General features: G+C 40.4%; 1 non-coding gene across 1 annotated transcript; it reads right to left on the bottom strand.

The window, feature by feature from the left end:
- Positions 1 to 2,405: 2,405 nt before the first annotated feature.
- On the bottom strand, positions 2,406 to 2,512 carry LOC136498691 (small nucleolar RNA R71). Its single transcript, XR_010769701.1, has one exon. It is a non-coding gene; the product is annotated as a small nucleolar RNA R71 (small nucleolar RNA).
- Positions 2,513 to 6,878: the final 4,366 nt, after the last annotated feature.

The following is a 6,878-nucleotide window of genomic DNA, read 5'->3' as shown; positions in this document are numbered from 1 at the left end:
GAAGATATAAATTAGGGTTTATAGCTCTTAGAACTTAGGACCATTACCTCTAGGAGGGGGTGCAGGCAGGTATAAATAGGGGTACATCAATCTAGGACCCTCAGATCAAACTAACTTAAAAGAACGGCATAGATGTGATCTTCAAGGCGGTGGTGAACCAACGTAGCAAGGAGCAGCTGACATGTGGGGCCCATTGCCTAGTTGGCCTATAGGAGGGGCTAGTTGGCCCCACATGTTAGAGATAGGTGGTCTGCTTCTATGGAGTACCCACTAGAATCTTCTATAATCTTCCCATGTTAGTACCATCACGGATTAACGTGATTTCCTTTGACGAATAGGGGTCCTCTTGATGGTTTTCTAATTAAATCCTGTTGACAACATAGATTCAACAAAACTCATGGAATTTATTAGTTTAAACCCCTAAGTCTATGATGGTGATCCATTTTAGTCATTTATGTAAGGTATATTGATGGTTTATGATTGCCATTAACTACCGTCAACAAACTACCCCACACTTAGGCTTTTACTCGTCCTCGACAAAAGGATGGATTACTTGGGACATAACCTTGGGACAAGACATCAACAAACTCCCCCAACACCACCTCTCTACCCCACCTTCATCATGGCAGTTCATTTAATGCTGCTGGGATAGTTGCATGCAGGATCTCCTCTGAATATGCTCTACAACCACCCTTAGCACTAGTATAAATAGATAGGGATGGGGAACTCTCCCAACACACACCATTTGGAGCAACACCTCAATTCCTCTCTTGTACTTCTACATTTTTGTAGTCATCTAGAGCAAGAAAAGCTACCTTGGAGGGCTTGACTCCTTGGAGAGAGATCTTGGTATGAATAAGATGAATTATTTCTCCAAAGTCTTGTTCCTTACTTATAATTATAGTCATACATATGAACTAGAGTAGTCTTTATGTTATACTCTTAGCATATGAACTAGCATATAGTTTATATGTCATGAGATTAGCATATATGACTTTATGCTTAATTATTCATATAACTTATATAATTAGATCTATAAGTAAGTTGAGGTGGTGGTTCATCATCCCTTTAGGTGTGCCCATGTCCTATGCTTGTCAATCCGTAGGTTCATAGTCCCAGAGGAATGTGGGTTGCTTGTTTGTGCACAAGTGTGGTGCTTGGGTACATAGGAGCAGGTGAATGCATTGTCCAACTCCATGGTTGAGGGGCAGGCAGCAGGTGGTGATAGCCCTGTGCGTCCCTTGTAATCCCCCACGTTCGCTTTGGGTGTAGAGTCTAAATTGTCACATGAGGTTGCTGGGAGACTAGTACTCAATGGCCTCATGACCTATCTCATACTTAGAACTAAATCTGATTATGTAACTTGTATGATCATTAACTATTCTTTGCATGACTATTTTAAAACATGCCTGCTCTACTTAGGATTATTCTTTTATTCTTTATTTCTATTTTATCTATGAGGAAAGCTCAAGTGTGTGTCCACTCTCTTAATCCATATCATATTTACCCCTATTATAAACATTGGTTCACTTTACTAGCATGTTAACTTGTTCACATCCATACCAGAGTCTTGATCAATTATGCCTTCCTTTCGGAAAATAAAAATAACGATACCCTAAATACTTTTGGGTGAAATGCTACGATGATAGATACATGCGCTTGCAGTTAAATAACAAAAATTATTAAGATATATTATTAAGACATTTCTAGCAGCATTACTAACTTTTAGTGATGACATTAAGAAATGCCAACAAGCATTTCTGGTGCCATTGCCGGGGAAGGTAATTGATTGATGAATCTAGTAGGACAGGTTGATGATAATATGCATGTATGGTAGCCATTGTTTATACATGCTAACTCTGCATGTTTTTCTCCTATTATGGATGGAAACAGGATAGTGTATGCCTAGTTTTGACCTACTAGAAAACTTCATTGATGACCCAGAGTCACTCCTAAGGAAGAGTCAGTCTAGCACTGCTTCTTCTTCTACTACTCCACCGACAGCTGAACCAGTCACCCCCGCACCATGTGCTACTTCCATCATGGTTAGGACCCTCCACAACTATTCCATCTCCGCTATTGCCAATGTGCCCATTGCTCCTGCTGTCAACACAGGCGCGGGAAACTTTGAGCTGAAGATCGGCCTCATTACGATGGTGCAGGCAAACCAATTATGTGGTTTGCAAAGTGAGGACATGAATGCATACCTACAACACTTTCTTGACCTATGCGACACTATCATCATCAAGGATGTCACACTAGCGAGCATCAGGCTCCGCTTGTTTTGCTTCTCCCTTATAGTGAAGGCAAAATAGTGGTTCTACAAGGACCGAAAAGCTGTCGACACATGAGACAAATATTCCATGATGTTCCTCACTAAGTTCTTCCCCATAGGCAAAACTAATGCCCTAAGGGGAAGAATTTCCAACTTCTAGCAAAACGCCATGGAAACTATTCCTAAGGCATGGGAAAGGCTGCAGGAGTACATCCAGGCATGCCCGCACCATGGGATAGAAAACTGGTTAGTGCTCTAGAACTTCAATGATGGGTTAACACCTGTGTTGATGGGGCATGTTGACGTTGATGCTGGAGGTGCCTTTCTCTCCCTCACCATCAATGGACCTACAACTCATTATCAAAAAGATGGTCTCCAATCAGAGCTGGGGATAAGAAAAAAAAACACAAAAACACATGCATACCGTAAAGGAGGCCGAACCTTCAATGAAAACACTAAAAGAAAAAATCAGCAAGAAGATGAGATGGCACCCCAAGACTTTGTTGACACCAACTACCTACCATTTCTGACAAGGAACCACAAACAAGCTGCGGCCAAGCACTTCGCTCATTTCATTGAGATGATCGAGAAGATACATGTAAGCATTCCATTAATGGACGTCATGCATGTACCTTCCTACGCCAAGTACATCAAGGACATCGTCAACCACTATCGTCAATGGAGGTCGTCTAGCTGATGGAAGAGCATAGTGCTGCTATAATCAACCGTCTACCTGAGAAGAAGGACCCTAGGTGCCCCACAATCACATGCTCCATCGGGACCCAGCAGTTCGACCACACCTTATGGGACCTTGGGGCTAGTGTAACAATTATGCCCTAGGCCATTTTCGACAAACTAAACTTCACACATCTCGCCCCCATGCCAATGATGCTCCAGCTAACTGATTCAACAGTCCGCTACCCAGTAGGAATCGTCAAAGATGTTCCAGTGAAAATTCGAGGTTACTTTGTCCCTATCGATTTTATGGTGCTCGACATGGAAGCCATCAAAGAATAACCCTTTATCCTCGAGTGACCTTTCTTGAGCACTATTGGTGCTTAGATTGATGTTGGAGCTAGAGAAATCTGCTTTAATATTGTAAAAGAACTGTCCAATTTATAAGAGCATAAGTACAATAGTAGCCCGCAAACGATCGCACTATCATACTTGAGCCCATATAAACTAGGTAGTCCGTCGAGTACCACGAAGGTTCTTGATTCAACCAACATACAATCAAGATCATACATAATTCAACATACATATCACATGTTATATAAAGTTCACAAATACAGTTCCATACATCAGAGTACAATTAAAAGTTATTACAAACCAAGTTTAGGTAAAATAGTAGCGGAAGCAATTAAAGTTTGAAACCAAAATCTCACATCATTGTTCAAATACTGTGCCAGCTCAGGATTACAACCACAAAAGCATAATAAATGAATTAATGAGAGAATCCATGCCCAGGGTCCTACTCCTCGTCCACAACAGGACAGAAGCAGTTCTTACTGTTGCCATGATAGACTGTACCATCTGCAACAAGTGGGAAATAAACCCTGAGTACGAGAAGGTAGTCAGCTAGACTTACCCATCATAAACCAAAAATAAAGTGACTCCAAGGATCATACAAGGCTTTATAAGTGGAGCTAGCTTGACAATATTTTGCATAAAAGCCACTAGTTGAGCTATACATTTTGTAATTCGGTAACCAAATTGATTATAGCTATTCATCTCTAGATTAGCAACTAACCTATGCCAAACATGTGGTATATCATTTAGTAGAATACAATAGTAACCAAAGATGGTGTAATATTTTCCATGTTCATCATAACCATCACATTCCATAGTTCAATTACTACGATGAAGGGGCTCCACCAAGTTTCTCACTATCCGGGAGAGATGGTGATTTGAATCGATTACATCCAGCTGGGCTATTATTCCTAACACAAACATAGGTCTACCAACCATGGTAGCCTTAGGTCACCTTTGGTACAATTAAGGTCCACATTTTGTGGGTTCGATCAACACCACACAACTAGGGACAATCAGCTGCTAGGACGATCAGGACTACCTTGCCCTTGGTCTCACATATGGCTTCCCACACATCCTTACTACCATCTAGAGTGCACACTTTGACACAACAAGGCCTGACCTGAGTTGAGCTACTCGACTTCATGGTTGGAACGAGTTATCCAGACAGCTAAGTGTGAGGCATGCATTCAAAATAACAAGAGGGCCTCCAACAGTATGGTCCTTAATCAACACAGACGGAATCACATGAGTCAACCTACACATATACTCTACCAGACCTCTAGTTACATTATCCCATGGTTCTTTTCCACGATAGCAAATATAGCCAACCGTGCTCTGGTATCCACCTATATTTCGCAGGTGACAGGAAATCACCTGACTTCTACCGATCTAAGAATGGCTAAGCATATATTCAATCCTAGACCTACACAGGGTTAAAGGTATATCTCTAAACAAGGTAGTTCTATGCATCAAGTGTTTCCAATTCAACTCTTATAACCTAATGCATCAAACATAAATGACTGAAGTGATATTTTCTAAAACATGGGAGACTTAGAATGCTCCGGGGCTTGCCTTTCAGAAAGGAAGTGGGTCGGTGGTCAGGGCACTCTAGAAGTTTGTCAATGGCTGGCTCCTTTGTTTCAGAAGCTGTGGTTTGGGGTGTCCCTTGTTTGTCCTCCGCCTATTCTTTGAATTCTAGTAGGGTTACTCCTTCGGGCGATCCTATATGCATGAGCACGAATAAGATATCCTGGATGCATAGGTAATGACATGGATGATATGATATGATGAAATGCATGATCATAAGTGTTCTTAACAGCAAGGTATTTGGGTGATAACAATATTAACTTCTTTTACTGAGTAGGTGCATATTCTCTTTCTAGTAATTAAACAAACACCTATTTAAACATTTTCTGGGCTGCAAGACAACAACCACTTGTTTTGACCATAACTGGAGTTTTATACATCAAAATAATATGGTTATGGACATTCTGGAAATCTAATGAAATTTCCTACAACTTTGTTTTAATCATCTTAATGCGATTCTTCATTTATCTAGGTGAAACAATTCAATCTTTCAGATCTGTCTAGAAAGCAAGAATTTCTGACAGCAGACTTCTAACAACCATAATTCTTAAACCATAAGACCTGTGACTATGAAAATTTAATACCAGGTAGATAAGTAAGTTATCTACAACTTTGTTATTAACAAGTTTTACATAAAAGATCATTATCATCATGAAATCATCACCACAACATAAACTATACATGTAGCCATCTAGTTGAATTATAAAACAATAATTAACTAGTTGCCTATAAACAAATACTTCTAAGCCTAACTAATAGTATCAACAGATTATATACATCACACACCACAAAAAACATCATGGTTAAGCCTAACTGATTTATTTATATTCATTTATTAATTTCCTTAGATAATAAGGTGACTTACAAAGAAAATATTTCCAGTGCTCAATAAATTCCTAGAAAATTACAGTAGGCTACACATGACCCTAATAGTCTACTATACAAATTTCATGCCATTTGGATAAGTATAGCTACCTCTACAACAATGACAAGTTACATATGCTTATTTTAGCAAAAATAGTTTAGCATAGTGAAAAGTGTCAAGCAATAGATTTAATATTTTTCTTACTTTTCTCCTAGCATGAGAATACTATGTAAAAATTTGTATGATCATATGTTATGTTACAATAGGAAGACCATATTACAAGTATGTGTACTGTAGGTTTAGTATTTTTCCTATCTAGAGCATGTCAACACAAGACCAGAAAAATTAGAATCACAATTTTATCACCTTCCTAGCTCAAGTGATGCATTTTACAAGATATAAACTACTTTAAAAGAACTTATCTTGCTCAATTTAATTCTCCTAGAAAAATACCCTAAGCAGTAGATTTCATATTTTTATGAAATAGTACTCTTCAAGATGAATCCAACAAAATTTGGTTCACCCCATTTGGATACTCCTAGCTCAAGATATAATTTTTCCAAGTTTGCTACAAAATTTGTGAAAACAAATAAAGCAAATCGAATTCACTCGGGGTCTGCTGCTAGGTACACCTGGTCCATAAACCCCGTCGTGACTGATGTGCGGGCCTAGAAGTCAATTGACACCACACATCAGTGAGACCGAGGTTGGGTGGCTCTTTAACTGGTAAGAACTCACTGACTGCAAGGTCACCGGCGATGAGGGCACCACCGACGTGTTCCCCTCCTCATTCCGCACCTAGTGAGCTAAGTGGGTGAACCCCTGATAGTGGTTGGCCACAGCAGCGGCGCTAAAGGCGGACAGCGATGGCGCTATGGTGGTGCTGCAGTGGCGCACCGATCATTTCCGGCCACATCAAGCTCTGATGAACATGACTACGGCTTCCTGGTGGCATAGCAGAGATCTAGGGTTAAGTTGTGGCTACGGTGGAGCAGTAGCAAAGCCTGGCCGCATGCATGGCAGCACGATGGCGTCAGTGCAACGGCGGCATGGCAGCGTTCTGCTCTGATGAGGCTGGCATCGTTCTTAGGCTCTTGCCTTGAGTTAGACCTAGCTCAA

This window comes from Miscanthus floridulus, chromosome 12 (assembly GCF_019320115.1).
Source record: "Miscanthus floridulus cultivar M001 chromosome 12, ASM1932011v1, whole genome shotgun sequence".
In the NCBI taxonomy this organism is placed as follows: Eukaryota; Viridiplantae; Streptophyta; class Magnoliopsida; order Poales; family Poaceae; genus Miscanthus; species Miscanthus floridulus.
Note: the sequence above shows the minus strand (reverse complement) of the source record. Positions and strands in the feature narration are given on the sequence as shown.